Source organism: Ursus arctos, unplaced genomic scaffold, assembly GCF_023065955.2.
Source record: "Ursus arctos isolate Adak ecotype North America unplaced genomic scaffold, UrsArc2.0 scaffold_27, whole genome shotgun sequence".
NCBI classification, from domain to species: domain Eukaryota; kingdom Metazoa; phylum Chordata; class Mammalia; order Carnivora; family Ursidae; genus Ursus; species Ursus arctos.
Window position 1 is genome coordinate 17622505 of NW_026622952.1, and position 16684 is coordinate 17639188.

At 37.4% G+C, this 16684-nt stretch overlaps 1 long non-coding RNA gene across 1 annotated transcript in view; it reads left to right on the plus strand.

The window, feature by feature from the left end:
* The first annotated feature begins 1201 nt into the window (after positions 1–1201).
* Positions 1202–16684, plus strand: part of LOC130541889 (uncharacterized) — a 136740-nt gene continuing 121257 nt past the window's right edge. Inside the window, exon 1 of the long non-coding RNA XR_008955970.1 lies at positions 1202–1288. This is a non-coding gene — a long non-coding RNA (uncharacterized LOC130541889). The remainder of the gene's footprint in view (positions 1289–16684) is intronic.

Genomic DNA, 16684 nt, shown 5'->3' on the forward strand with positions numbered 1-16684 from the left:
TATTTTTGTATTCCTTGGGCAAATACCTACTAGTGGTATATCTGGATCCTAGGGTAGTTCTACTTTTAACTTTGTGAGGAACCTCCATACTGTTTTCCAGAGTGGCTGTGCCAGTTTGCACTCCCACCGATAGTGCAAGAAGTTTCCTTTTTCTCCACATCTTTGCCAACACCTGTTGTTTCTTGTATTGTTGATTTTAGCCATTCTGACGGGTGTGAGGTAATATCTCATTATAGTTTTGATTTGCATTTGTCTGATGATGAGTGATGTTGAGCATCTTTTCATGAGTCTGTTGGCCATCTGTATGTTGTCTTTGGAAAAATATCTAGTCATATCTTCCCATTTTTTAATAGGATTATTTGGGGTTTTTTAAAAAGGTCTTTATGTATTTTGGATACTAACCCTTTATTAGATAATGTCATTTGCAAACATTTTCTTCCATTCCATAGGTTGTGTTTTAGTTTTGTTGATTGTTTCCTTCACTATGCAGAAGCTTTTTATTTTGATGTAGTCCCAGTAGTTTATTTTTTTCCTTGAAGAATGTCCATTATTTTTTGACTGAGTATTTGCATATTTTATGTCTTTTCTCAGTATTCTAATCATCTTAATCTCTGCTGGAACTGCTTAGAGAGTCTCAAGTTTTTCTCTACCACACTGATTTGATCTCCTTCAGATTTGCTTCTATTATTTAATCTCATCAATTCAGTTTGTAATTCCATTTTGCTTTTTCTTTTTTCCTGTTATGTCTCAGCACTGCCATCTCTTCTTAATCTTATCTCCTATCTTAATTATGTCCCCTTTCATCTTACTTTACACTGCTTCAGGCATGGTTTGTTTTGTTGTCTACATTTTATTGAAAACACAAAGCAGATTTAATTTTCTCTTCTACTTTTCACTTAACTAGTGAGCCTACTGGACAGTGTAGCATCACAATTCAATGAATAAATCAATGACCAATCAATTGAAATTCGGAGCATTTTTTCACATATGTGGACAAATTTCTTGAGTATGTCAAGGGTCTCACTAGTGTCATAGAATAATCTCCAAAAACATCATGAGGACTTTTATTACTGCTCTTATATTCCAGAAGATCCACCAACATGTCACTGAAAGAATGGCTACCCTGTTAAACAATCTGTATCGCCACTTCTGTTCTTTACACCTCTGATCTCTCTGTCTCAAAATCTTTCTAGGTGGATGCTGAGATTCCAGGCTGGGTGCCTTATACCTGTTGATGAAGGAAGAATGACAGTAGTCCAAGACTGATGGAAATACATGGAAACTAAAGGTACTTTTATCTTTTGAAACTTATCCAAAAAGGTACTTTCTCAAGACCTCAGATAGACTCTTGGACTATACAGATAATGAATTTCAAAGCAAAGTTGGTCCTCACTAAACACTTGGATTCAGATCAGATATAAATAGGGATAGTAGACAGAAGAAAGAGCATTCTAATTATTTTAAAAAGCTGAAAAACAAACTTTATTAAGGAAAACAAATTATTTCACGTGTATAAGAAAAGACTGGGAAGGAAGTTAATAATTGGAAAGAAGTTACTTACTCTTTTTTGCTTCTGAGAACAAGGTTAAAAGAAATTGGCCAGGCTCCCTGCTCAGCAGGGAGTCTGCTTCCCCTCTCCGCTTGCAAGTGCCCTCTCTCTCTCTCTCAATCTTAAACAACAACAACAACAAAAAAAAAACCCCAAAATTGGCTTAGAGAATGAAATATTTTGCTTACATATTACGACATGCTATTTGATGTATGGCTTTTGTTACATCTTTTTGTTGTTGTTGTTACATCTTTTAAAGATACAAGTGACTCTGAGTATCTTTAAAAATAGATGATAGTTGTATGTGTTTGGCATGGTCTACCTAAAGGTCAATAATAACACCTTAGGCAAACTACTCCCAAGGTTCCATTTATATTTCACTTAAAAAAAAATATACTATTTAATATCTGTTTTTTTCTTTGTAAATTTGATGACATTTTTGTGTGTGTGTAAAACAAGCTATTCATAGGCTCCATGATATTTCTTAATTAGTAAATATTACTCATTAAGTAATAAAAAATCAGAGGTATTTATTGGCAATACATTTTCTAATTCCAAGGTTTCTCTAGGATCGCTCTCCAGTTTTTCTCCATCCTCTTCAACACTGCAACCACAAAGCCTTTATGCAAGGTCCTGGTTCCTCATATTAAAGATACGTGGGCTTTTCTCTTGATCCTATTCATAATAGTATTTCTTTCCAGATAATATAAAACAATGTACCATTACTCTTTGGCTAAAAGTAATGTGAAAAAAGATAATGTTAAGGGTAGACAACTACTAGTACTTTTCCAGGATATGTATGAACACAACTGAAACAGAATATCCCAACTCCAGCTCTAATGAAGGATTATTAAACTTATATAGAAATGATATTAAAATGAACTAAAAAAATCTGGGATTTAATATTCAAATAGTATTACTACGAATTCAGAGAGACAGAAAACTTTTAAATGCCTTATTCTGTATTCATTGTTGTATATTTAATAACTCAAGGCAAAATGCCTTGCATAAAGAGTTTATTGCTGAAGCTTTCACTCCCAGATAATCCCATTATGTGAAAACCACCTTTTTTGTGGCCATTTTCTTTTCTATGAGGAAAAAATCCATTTTGGGAGAAGTACATTTAGAAATATACCCTTCCCCTATTCGTTATAAAATCTAGGTAAATAATGATTCTAAATGAACGGCATAAGGCACCTTTTATATCGTACTCAGCAGGTGATGATAAATGTTGGCAGCAGGATAAAAGAAGAAAGACGCTTGCATTTATAAAATCTTTGTTAATAGTTGCCCTTTTTGAGTCAAGCTTGGATTTTAGTCTCCTACCATAGTGGATGCTGATTAGTTGAAAACACCTAATATTAAAACCCAAAGGTGTTTGCCTGTCTTCTCGTCTGTTTTTTCCAGGACCCTACAAAGACATCATTATTGGAAAAATGATAGCTGTTGCTTTTAACACTTTCTCTTTCTCACTTTATGTTTTTACCTTAGTGCTGATTATAGTTTCCAGAATGAATGTAGTAAATCTGGTCCTTAGGAAAGTCAGGTGGGAGAAGTAGCTTGGGTACCTGAAAAGCAGCTCCTCATTAGTTGAAAACAAGGGTGGTGGTAGCCAGTTTTTCCACCTGATAATATGGGCTTAGAATCTCTGATATGAGGGGCACATTGGGACTGGTGGAGGCAAGAAGAGGGAAATGAAGATGTTCTTCAATGCTCTTTTCATTTCAAAGATCTAGGCGTACAGTGAGTCTTTGATCATTTTGAATCTGATCCACCTACCCTCAATTTATGCTAATTCCTCCAAGAAACTGACAAAACTGTATATGAATAGACTTAATTGTTAAGAACTCTTATGAATTTATACTTTTCATGTGTTTATGTATATGTATGTGGTATTTTAAAAGGGAATTTCAAGGAGAAAAAAAAGATGAATCAGGAACAGTTAGTGAATAGACATCACAGTCCATCAATTTTTGAGCATTTTTTCTCTGTGCCTTAGATATCTATAAAATAGTTACACCTGCCTTCTTAACTATATGAAGCTGTAGGGATCAAATGATATTGATAATTAATGTGCAAAAATTTCAATAAGTAAAGATGCCATGTAAAAACATACTATTTATATACTATTTGCTTAGCTCTGGGGCTGTGTCTTTCTTCTTTGACCCCCTAACATGAAACAGTGCAAAATTATATTTTCAAGTTTATATTTAAAGCAGAATATATAAAGATGCCTATCTTCTACCCATTAACTTTTGTGCACTGGCACCACGATCTGATAAAATAAAATCTCCCTTTATGGTTGATTATGACTGAGGTAAAGGAAATACAAACTAGAGGAAACTCATAAAGGCAAGTTTTAACTTTTCTCTTCACCTTTGGGAAAAGCTTGACCACTCACACCTAAAAAGGGGGTGAAGGTAATCAAGAGACCTTGAATTTTCTGTGGTGCAGGTCTACTTTCCTCTGAACTATTTTTTTTATGTAACTGAAAGTTGGAGATGTTAAAAAGCAGTTGACTTACCTAATTCGAATTTCCAAGAAAGGGCTGGAAAAATTCCCCTTTTGTGCCTAGCACTCTTCAAAGTCTCTAGCTAGAAAAAATGTTGAGACCTAAACAAAGAAATGCATAAAACATGTCTTCTGGATTTCACAATCTGTCTGCAGTAGGTACAGTGTCATTACTTCATTTTTTCTTTTTTTTTGTTTTTGTTTTTTTATTATGTTAGTCACCATACAGTACATCCCTGGTTTTTGATGTAAAGTTCGATGATTCATTAGTTGCGTATAACACCCAGTGCACCATGTAATACGTGCCCTCCTTACTACCCATCACCAGCCTATCCCATTCCCCCACCCCCTCCCCTCTGAAGCCCTCAGTTTGTTTCTCAGAGTCCATAGTCTCCCATGCTTCATTCTCCCTTCTGATTACCCCCCCTTTCTTTATCCCTTTCTTCCCCTACTGATCTTCCTAGTTCTCATGTTCCATAGATGAGAGAAATCATATGATAATTGTCTTTCTCTGCTTGACTTATTTCACTTAGCATTATCTCCTCCAGTGCCGTCCATGTTGCAGCAAATGTTGAGAACTCGATCTTTCTGATGGCTGAATACTATTCCATTGTATATATGGACCACAACTTCTTAATCCAGTCATCTGTTGAAGGGCATCTCCGTTCCTTCCATGATTTAGCTATTGTGGACAATGCTGCTATGAACATTGGGGTGCATATGGCCCTTCTCTTCACTATGTCTGTATCTTTGGGGTAAATACCCAGTAGTGCAACGGCTGGGTCATAGGGTAGCTCAATTTTTTTTTTTTTTTAAGATTTTATTTATTTATTCAACAGAGATACAGACAGCCAGCGAGAGAGGGAACACAAGCAGGGGGAGGGGGAGAGGAAGAAGCAGGCTCATAGCGGAGGAGCCTGATGTGGGGCTCGATCCCATAACGCCAGGATCACGCCCTGAGCCGAAGGCGGACGCTCAACTGCTGTGCCACCCAGGCGCCCCAAGGGTAGCTCAATTTTTAAGTTTTTAAGGGACCTCCACACTGTTTTCCAGAGTGGCTGTACCAACTTGCATTCCCACCAACAATGTAGGAGGGATCCCCTTTCTCCACATCCTCTCCAGCAATTGTTGTTTCTTGCCTTGTCAATTTTTGCCATTCTAACTGGCATAAGGTGGTATCTTAGTGTGGTTTTGATTTGAATTTCCCTGATGGCTAATGATTTTGAACATTTTTTCATGTGTCTGTTAGCCATTTGTATGTCTTCATTGGAAAAGTGTCTGTTCATATCTTCTACCCATTTTATGATTTGTTTGTTTCTCGCATATTGAGTTTGAGAAGTTCTTTGTAGATCTTCGATACCAGTCTTTTATCTGTAGTGTCATTTGCAAATATCTTCTCCCATTCTGTGGGCTGCCTCTTAGTTTTTCTGACTGTTTTCTTGGCTGTGCAGAAGCTTTTTATCTTGATGAAGTCCCACAAGTTCATTTTATCTTTTGTTTCTCTTGCCTTTGGAGATGTGTCATGAAAAAGTTTGCTGTGGCCGATGTCGTAGAGGTTGCTGCCTATGCTCTCCTCTAGGATTTTGATAGATTCCTATCTCACATTGATGTCTTTCATCCATCTGGAGTTTATCTTTGTGTATGGTGTGAGAGAGTGGTCAAGTTTCATTCTTTTGCATGTAGCTGTCCAATTTTCCCAGCACCATTTATTGAAGAGACTGTCTTTTTTCTACCGGATGTTTTTTCCTGCTTTATCAAAGATTAGTTGCCCAAAGAGCCGAGGGTCCATTTCTGGGTTCCCCTTTCTGTTCCATTGGTCTATGTGTCTGTTTTTGTGCCAGTACCATGCTGTCTTTGTGATCACAGCTTTGTAGTACAGCTCGAAGTCTGGCATTGTGATGCCCCCAGCTTTGTTTTTCCTTTTCACCAGTTCCTTGGCGATTCGGGGCCTTTTCTGGTTCCATACAAATTTAAGGACTATTCCAGTTCTTTGAAAAATGTCATTGGTATTTTGATCAGGATAGCATGAAAGTGTAGATTGCTCTGGGTAGCATGGACATTTTAACTATGTTAATTCTTCCGATCCATGAGCATGGAATATTTTTCATATTTTTGTGTCTTCAATGTCTTTCAAGAGTGATTTATAGTTTCTAGAATATAGGTCCTTTACATCTCTGGTTAATTCTAAGGTAACGTATGGTTTTTGGTGCTATTGTAAATGAGATGGATTCCCTAATTTCTCTTTCTTCAGTCTCATTATTCGTGTATAGAAATGCAACTGATTTCTGAGCATTGATTTTGTATCCCGCCACATTACTGAATTGCTCTATAACTTCTAATAGTTTGGGTGTGGATTCTTTTGGGTTTTCCATATAGAGTATCATGTCATCTGCGAAGAGAGACAGTTTGACTTCTTCTCTGCCGATTTAGATACCATTTATCCCTTTTTGTTGTCTGATTGCTGTTGCCAGGACTTCTAGTACTATGTTGAATAATAGTGGCGAGAATGGGCATCCTTGTCGTGTTCCTGATCTTAAGGGAAAGGATTCCAGCTTTTCCCCATTGAGAATGATATTTGCTGTAGGCTTTTCATAGATGGTTTTTATGAGATTGAGGAATGTACCCTCTATTCCTACACTCTGAAGGGTTTTAATCAGGATGCTGTATTTTGTCAAATGCTTTTTTTGCATTTATTGAGAGAATCATGTGATTTTTGAATTTTTCTTTCTGGATAAAATCTATGACACTGATTGATTTGCGAATGTTGAACCACCCTTGCATCCCAGGGATGAATCCCACTTGGTCATGATGGATAATCCTTTTAATGTACTGTTGGATTCTATTAGCCAGCATCTTGTTGAGGATTTTGGTGTCCATATTCATTAGGGAAATCAGTCTGTAATTCTCCTTTTTGATGGGGTCTTTGCCTGGTTTGGGGATCAAGGTAATATTGGCCTTATAGAATGAGTTTGGTATCTTTCCTTCTCTTTCTATTTTTTGAAATAGCTTTAGGAGAATAGGTATTATTTCTTCTTTGAATGTTTGGTAGAATTCCCCAGGAAAACCATCCGGGCCTGGAGATTTGTTTATCACTGACTCAATTTCTTCATAATTAATTGTCCTGTTTAAAAAATCAATTTCTTCCTGTCTTGGTAGTTTATAGGTTTCCAGGAGGGCTTCCATCTCTTCCAGATTGCTTAATTTATTGGCATAAAGCTGTTGATAAAAGTCTCTAATAATCCTTCCAATTTCATTGGTGTTGGTTGTGACCTCTCCTTTTTCATTCATAATCTTATTAATTTGGGTCCTTTCTCTATTCTTTTGGATAAGCCTTGCCAGTGGTTTTTCAATTTTATTAATTCTCTCAAAGAACCAGCTTCTAGTTCTGTTGATCTGCTCTACTGTACTCCTGATTTCTAATTCATTGATTTCTGCTCTCATCTTGGTCAACTGCTTCCTCGTGCGTGGATTAGGCCTGTCCCTCTGTTGCTGTTCCAGCTTCTTGAGGTGAGAATATAAAAACTGCATTTTAGATTTTTCTATTCTTTTGAGTGAGGCTTGGATGGCTATGTATTTCCCCCTTAGGGCTGCCTTTGCAGTATCCCATAGGTTTTGGACCATTGTGTTTCCATTCTCGTTGGTCTCCATAAATTGTTTAAATTGATTTTTGATTTCCTGGTTTATCGAATCATTCCTGAGCAGGATGGTTCTTAGTCTCCAAGTGTTTGAGTTTCTTCCAAATTTTTCCTTGTGGTTGAGTTCCAATTTCAAAGCATTGTGGTCTGAGAATATGCAGGGAATAATTTCAGTCTTTTGGTATCGGTTGAGACCTGTTTTGTGTCCCAGAACATGGTCTATTCTTGAGAATGTTCCATGGGCATTAGAATAGAATGAGTATTCTTTGGTTCTGGGCTGTAGTGTTCTATATATATCTATGAGGTCCAACTCGTCGAGTATGGCATTCAAAGCTCTTGTTTCTTTGTTAATTTCTTTCTTCGGTGATCTATTGCTGATAGTGGAGTGTTGAGGTCCCCTACTATTAATGTATTTTTATCTATATGTCTCTTTATTGTGGTTAAGAGTTGGCTTGTGTATCTTGCTGCTCCCCTGTTGGGGGCATATATATTTATAATTGTCATATCCACTTGTTGGATACATCCTTTAAGAATAATATAGTGCCCTTCTATTTCTCTAACTATAGTCTTTAGTTTAAAATCCAATCTGTCTGATATGAGAATTGCTACCCCAGCTTTCTTTTGAGGTCCATTGGCGTGAAAGATGGTATTCCATCCCTTTACTTTCACTCTGAATGTATCTTTAGGTTCAAAATGAGTCTCTTGTAGACAGGAAATGGATGGGTCATGTCTTTTTATCCAATCTGCAACCCTGTGGTATTTTATGGGAGCATTTAGGCCATTTACTTTGAGACTGATTATTGAGAGATATGATTTTAATGATGCCATGTTGCCAGTAAAGTCTTTGTTTCTATAGATTGTGACTTTCTGTTCTGTATCACTCTTGGGGCCTTTTTACTTTTATAGAACCCCCCCCCCCCTTAATATCTCCTGTAGGGCTGGTTTCGTGGTTACGAAATTGGTCAATGACTGGCAATTCTGGAAGGTCTTTATCTCTCCATCAATTCTGAATGACACTCTTGCTGGATAAAGGATCCTTGGCTGCATGTTTTTCTCTGAAAGAGCTTTAAAAAGTGCCCCCCTCAATGCCCCTTTCTCTCATTCCAGGTCTGTGTAGATAGGTCTGACGTAATTCTGATACCTTTGCCTTGGTACATGAGAAATTTCTTTGCCCTGTCCGCTTTCAATACTGTATCCTTGGATCTAATATTTGCGAATTGCACTCTGATGTGACATGGCGTAGGTTTGTCGTGGTTGAGCTTCAGAGGGGTCCTCTCTGCCTCTTGCACACGAATGTTTGTTTCCTTTGCTAGATTAGGGAAGTTTCAGCTACAATTTGTTCAAATATCTCTTCTAGACCTCTGTTTTTCTCCACCCCCTTGGGGATGCCAATGATTCTGACATTGGAACATTTCATTGAGTCAGTAATCTCCCATAACCTACATTCTTGAGAATGGATTTTTTTGAGTCCAGATTCTTTTACCTTTCTCTTCTACTAACCCATCCTCCAATTCGCTGATATGTTCTTCTGCCTCATTCACCCTGGCCGTCAGAGCCTCTGGTTTTGACTGCATTTGGCTCATAGAATTTTTAATGTCTGCCAGATTTGCTCTCATTTCCGCCCTTAGAGATTCTATATTCTCATTAACATTTTTGTTAATACTTTTTTCAAGTCTACACATCATCTTGACCATTGTTACTCTGAATTCCATTTCTGATAATTTGGTTATATCCATATCCATTAGTTCTGTGGCAGAGGCCGCAGACTCATTGTCTTTTCTTTGCTGGGGGGGGATTTCTCCTTCTCCCTCATTCTGATGAGGAGAGGTTGCGGGGTTGTCCAGAGCCCAAATTATTGACCGGGACCCAGGCCGTGTGCCCTTGTTTTATAGGGATCTTAGGGATGTGGGCTTCTTGATTTTTCAGCCTGCCTTCTGGGGGAGGGGCCTGCCGCGCCAATACTCAGGCAACCCTGTTTGGGTCGAATCTCCATGTCCCCTGTGAGGGGGGATGCGGGTGGGCACACTGTGAGCCGGTCTTTCCAGGCTTTTGTTCTTTGGCAGCTTTCCCTGGCGGTTTGCTGTGCCTCTTCTGAGAGTCAGAGCAGCAGTGGCCGAATCTCAGCCTCTATCTCAGAACAGAGGGATCGCGGACCGTTCTCCACTGATGTTCTGGCCACTTTAACTCTGTTACTGTTGGTGCTGCTCAACCCTGCAGCGTCCCAGGATGTGCACCCCACAGCCGGCATCCCAGCCCTCACTTCCAGGGCCAGTGCATCTCTGTCGTTTGTGTTTCTAACACCGCTAGCCACCAGCCACCCCCATGCTCTTCGAAGTTCCGGCCCTCAGTCTGGTCGCGCGTGTTCCGGGCTCATGGTCTCAGTCTGGTTCCAGTGAGCACACCGGAGCTCCGTTTCAGTCTGGTCCCACGCGTTCCCAGCTCACAGTCTCAGTCTGCTCTCTCGCAGGTGCCAGTCCGCGAGTCCGCCCGCTCCCCCGTGCAGGTGGCTACCACCTCCTGGCGCCCGAACGCGGTGGCTCCCTTCCCCTTCCGTTTATCTTCCGATATCTGTGTGCGGTTTCACGGCTCCCCACTTCGTACCTCAATACTCAGCGCTGGAGATGTTCATTTGTAGAGATCCAGATGTATCTTCCTGCGTCTCAGGCTGATTCCATAGATGTTCAGGCTGGTCTGGTACGTATCCAGCTGGACTCAGGGGACTGGCTGAAAAAGGGGTCCCCTACTCCTCTGCCATCTTAACTCCTAATCCATTACTTTATTTTAAAGGCTGATATAGCAATGTCCAGAAGTTAAATGATTTTTTAATGAACATAAAAATATAACCATGTTACACTTCATCTCAAGTTGCTTTCATCCTGTTACTCTGCCTTTTTCACATAATAGTGACAAGTTTTATCTTACAGAGATGTGTAGACTCTTTGTGGAACACATCAGTTAAAATGATTACAACTGACCCTTGAACAACATGGGTTTACAGGGGTCCACTAATGTGCAGATTTTTTTCAATAAATACAGCCCTGCAAATGTATTTTTCTCTTATTATTTTTTTCTTGTAGCTTTATTATAAGAACATAGTATATGATACATAAACATTCAATATGTTAATTGATCAGTCAGGCTTCAGGTCAACAGTAGGCTAATAGTAGTTATCTTCTGGGGGAGCCAAAAGTTATAGGGTCAGCACCACAATCCTCCTGTTATTCAAGGGTCAACTATACAATATCCACCCCCCCCAAAAAGAAAAGGCTTTAAAATCATATGTATTTTGTAATGATATAATGTAAAACCACTGTGAAATATTTAAAAGATAATATAACTCATTGCCAATTATAGACAGCAAGAATAAGGTGAAAATATTACTAAAAATCCCCAAATGTTAAAAATTGAATATCTAACACAGTGATTCTAAATTTTAACATTTCTTAAACACTAAAGCATGTTAATACAGAGAAGTTTAAAAAGCTAACTATATTGAAACTTGCAAATAGGAATAATTATACAAGGCAAATAAATCTAAGACCTGCATTTTGAGCTGTGATAGGGCTGGACTTGGAAAACAGCGTACTGACATGTTAAGTATTGCAAAAATGTTTCAGAAAAATAATATTTCCCAGATGTCATGCTACAGCCTTCTCTCCCAGAGGAATGGTAGGCTATGTGTTCACATTTTTAAGATATCTGTCCTTTAATAAATCTGAAAATAGGCTAAAAAAGAAATGTCTTCTTCCTGGAGGGTCACAGAAAAAAAGTGATCCTAGGTGAAAATGAGACACTAGAAAAAGAAAAAAAAAAGATTTAAAACAGGGTGAATCTTGTTTCATAATAGAAGGTTGAAAAGCTGCTGATACAAAAGCAATCACAGTTAAAATATTCTTCAAGGCTACTGTCCTCTGCATAGTGAGAAGCTAAAAGTGCTTTACCATATAGAAACTGCTATGCATTTGAAAAGCAGCGAATTAGATAAGCATATTTTTTCTGTATCTAAAACTCATACAGTAAAACTTAAGAATTGAAAAACCATTGATTAACTTTATCCCCATCAATTAATTGGATCTTTCTTTCTTTCCTTTTTTTTTTTTTTTTTTGCATTGGTTTATCTTGTTTTTTGCTCATTTTCTCTTGCTTTCCATACCAATCAACCTCTTTTTTCCTATACAAAGACACATTACAATGGGAAAAAGAGACACATTCAGGAGTAATGATTCCCTTCTCTAAATAGATTAAATGCTGCCTTTCACCATTATGGATATTTGTGTGTGTGTGTGTATGTGTGTGTACATGTCTGCTGGTGTGCATGTATAGACATTTATATACACATAGAACTTTTGTCACCTCAGAAAAAAACTTTGAACCCATGGCATTGTCACTACCCATCTTCCTCCTCCCCCTGGCCTCTGGCAACCACTAATATGCTTTCTGTCTCTGGATTTTGCTATCCTGGGCGTTTCATATAAATGTAACTTATAATATGCAGCTTTTTGTGTCTGGGTTCTGTCACTTACCATAATGTTTCAAGGTTCATACATATTGTAACATATCAATAATTCATTCTTTTTATGGCTGGACAGTGTTTCATTGTATGGATACACCCATTTGTTATCCATTTATCAGCTGACGGCTATTTGCGTTTTCCATTGTTGACAGTTATAAATAGTGCTGCTATGTACATTCATGTACACATTTTTATTTGAACATGTGTTTTCAATTTTGGGGGGTATATACCTACAAGTGAAATTGCTGGGTCATACGACAGTTATGTTTAATTCACTGAGAAACCACTAAACTCTTTCCAAAGGAGTTTATTCATTTGACATTCCCACCAGCCATGTATAAGGGCTCCTATTTTTCCACATCCTTGCAGACATTTATTTTTCTTTTTAAACGACGGCCGTTCTGGTGGATGTGAAGTGGTGTTTCACTGTGATTTTGAGTGGTATTTCCTAGTAACTACAGACAGCAGCTTCTTTTCATGTGTTCGTTGGCCATTTGTGTATCTTTGTCCTAATGTTTATTCAGGTCCTTTGCCCATTGAATTAGTTTTCTAGGGCTCCTGAAATAAAGTATCACGAACTAGGTAAGGTAAAACAAAAATTCGTGGTCTCAGTGTTCTGGAGGGTTAGAATTCCAAAATCAAGATGTAGGCAGGGCCATGTTCCCTCGGAAATCTTCAGGGAAATCTTGCCTTGTCTCTTCCTAGGCCCTGGTCATTTGCTAGTGATCTTTGGCATTCTTGGCATAAAGATGCATCATTCCAATCCATCTCCCTATGAGCGTCTCTCTTTGTCTTCATATGGTGGCCTTTGTATAAGGGCACCTGTCATATTGGACTGGAGGCCCACCCTGTTCCAATATGACCTCATTTTAACTAATCAGATCTACAACCACCCTATTTCCAATTAAGATATTCTGAGGTACTGGTGTTGGGATTTCAACATATCTTTTTTTGGGAGGAACACAATTCAACCTGTAACATATGGTTTTTACTTGGGACTGTCTTTATGGTTTTGATTTATGAGTTATTTATATATTCTAGATATTAGATCTTGATCAGATTTGATTCACAAATATTTTCTCTATTTCTGTGGATTGTCTTCTGATTCTCTTGATAATGTTTCCACAAAAGCTTTTAATTTTGATGAAGTCCAATTTATTTTTTTTCTTGTGTTTTTTGTTTCCTATCTAAGAAAGCACTGCCAAATCCAAGGTCATGAAGATTTACACCTATGTTTACTTACAAGAGATGTACGTTTTGCTTGTAAAAGTTTTAAGTTTTAGCTTGTTTGTTTGTTTGTTTATAGCTCTTATATTTAGCTTTGGTCCCTTTTGAGTTAATTTTCTACATATGGTGTGAGGTAAGTGTCCACCTTTATACTTTTGCATGTGGAAACCCAGTTGTCTCAATATCATTTGCTGAAGAGACCATTCTTAACAGTGTTAGCAGCTTTGTCAAAAAATTGAAAAAACAGAGATTGCAGATATCTTTCTGACCTCTCAGTTATGTTGAATTAATTTATATGTTCCTCCTTATGCCGGTGCCTTATGTTTGGAAACTTATAATTGCCAGTCCCAGTGGTTCCACTGTTGTAGCGTTGCACAAAGTTTTAAAACTGGGACACGTGAATCTTCCACCTTTGCTCCTCTTTTCAATATTGTTTGGGCTATGTAGGGCCTCTTGCAATTCCATTTGAGTTTTAAAATCAGCTTGCTCATTTTTGCAAAAAGGACATTGGATTTTAATAGGAATTGCAGATTGCTTTGGGGAGTATTACCATCTTTAAAATACTGAGTGTTAAACAATATATAAACAAGGTGCTTTCCTGTTTATTTAGGTCTTCATTTCCTTTCAGCAATGTTTTCTATTTTAGTTCTTTGGTAAAATTTTATCCAAAGTATCCTCTTTTTGTTCCTGTTATAAGTGGGATTGTTTTATTTCCTTTCAGATTGTTCATTGTTAGTGTGAAAAAAACCCAATGAGTTGACCTTGTATCCTGCAACTGTGGTGAACTCATTTATCCTAATGGTTTTTAAAAAAAATTCTTTAGGATTTTTAACAGTGATAGTATTATATCTTCATTTCAGATTTTGTTTTTTATTTTTCTTGAATGTTCTGGCTTAGAATATCTACAATGTTGAATAGAAATGGGGAAAAGGGGTACCTTTTGATATTCCTTAGGGGAAAAGATGTAAATCTTTCAACATTGAGTATGATGATAGCTGGCATTTCTCAAAAATGTCCTGTATCAAGTTGAAGTTGTCTTCTTTCTAGTCTGTCTAATCTTTTTAAATATAAATGGGTATTGGATTTTGATGAATGCTTTTTCTGCATGAACACGTAACATAATGTAGCTCTTTCCCCCTTCATTCTATCAATGGGCTGTGTTACATTGCTTTTTTTATATGTTTAATCACCCTTATATTCCTAGAATAAATCCCACAGGATTATGCTGTACAAAGTTTTTAATATTCAGCTAGATTAGGTTTGGCAGTATTTTTTTGAGAATGTATAGTCATTAAGAGTTATTACTTTGTAATTTTATTTTCTTATATTGTCTTTAGTACTGGTATAAGGTATTGGTAATGCTGGGTATATAGAACTAGTTAGGAAGAGCTTGCTTCTCATCTATTTTTTTGGAAAAATTTAGAATTGGTGACCAATCTTTGAAAATTTGGTAGAATTTACCAACAAAGTCATCACGTATTGGGTGTTTTATTTATCAGCAGGTTTCTGAAAACTGATTTCGTTTTGTGTTATAGGTCTGTTCAAACTTCCTATCATGGGTTCAGTTTTGGTAGTTCTATGTTCTTAGAATTCGTCTATCATCCAGGTGATCTAATTTGTTGTTGTGGAATTGTTTATAGTGCTCTTTTGGGTTGAATTTCTATTTTTTTTTTTAAAGATTTTTATTTATTAGAGATAGCACAAGCAGGGAAGAAGGGCAGAGGGAGAGGGAGAAGCAGACTTTCCACTGAGCAGGAAGCCCGATGTAGGGCTTGATCCCAGATCCCTGGGATCATGACCTGAGCCAAAGGCAGATTCTTAACTGACTGAGCCACTTAGGCACCTCAAATTTCTATTTTTAATTGAAGTTGACATGAAATATATTTTATGTGTACAACATAGTGATTTGGCAATTATACGTTACAAAATGCTCACCACAATAACTGTAGTCACCATATAGAATTATATCATTGACTGTATTTCAAATGCTATCGTTTTTACCCCCATAGCATATGTTATTTTATAATTGCACATTTGTACCTCTGAATCCCCTTCACCTATTTTCCCTGTCCACCAACCCCCACCCCTTTGACAACCATCAGTTTGTTCTCTGTTTGACTTTATTCTTTTTGTTGCGGTTGTGTTTTTTTCTTTTTCTTCAGATTCTACGTATAAGTGAAATCATATGGTACTTGTCTTCCTCTGACAGACTTATTTCACTTAGCATAATACTCTCTAGGTCCACCCATGTTGTTGTAAATGGGTGAGATTGTATTCTTATTAATTTTCATTTATTTATTTTTTAATTCCAGTATAATTAACATACAGTGTTACATTAGTTTCTGGCGTACAATGTAGTGCTTCAACAATTCTATACATTATGCCGTGTTCAGTATGCTAAGTATACTACCAATCCTCTTCATCGATTCCACCCATCCCTCCACTGACCTCCTCTTGACAACCACCAGTTTGTTGTCTATATTTAACAGTCTGGGTTTTTTTGTTTGTTTGTTTGGTTTTTTTTAGTCATTTTCTTTCTTCAGTCATTTTCTTTCTTCATTTGTTAAATTCCAAGTATGTGTGAAATCATAGGTTATGTGTCTTTCTCTGACTTATTTCACTAAGCATTATACCTTCTAAGTCCATCCATGTTGTTGCAAATGGCAAGATTTCATTCTTTTTTGTGGCTGAGTAATATTTCAGTGTGTGTGTGTGTGTGTGTGTAACATCATCTTTATCCATTCATCTATCACTGGACACTTGGGTTGCTTCCATATCTTGGCTATTATAAATAATGCTGCAGTAAACAGAGACACATATATTTTTTCAAATTAGTATTTTTGTGTTCTTGGGTAAATACTCAGTAGTAGAATTACTGAATCATGTGGTAGTTCTGTTTTTAGTTTTTTGAGAAACCTCCATGCTGTTTTCCACAGTGACTGCACCAGCTTACATTCCCATTCAGTCTGGGAGGGTTCCTTTCTCTCCACATCCTCACCAACACTTGTTTCTCGTGTTGTTGATTTTAGCCAGTCGCGTGCGTGTGTAGTGATATTTCACTGTGGTTTGGGATTTGCATTTCCCTGATGATGAGTGATGTTGAGCTTCTTCGTGTGGCTGTTGGCCATCTGCAAATCTTTGGAAAAATGTCTGTTAATGTTTCTCATTTTTAAATTGGATGCAGGTTTTTGTTTTTGTTTGGTGTTGAGTTGTATAAGCTCTGTATATATTTTGAGTTTTAACCCCTTA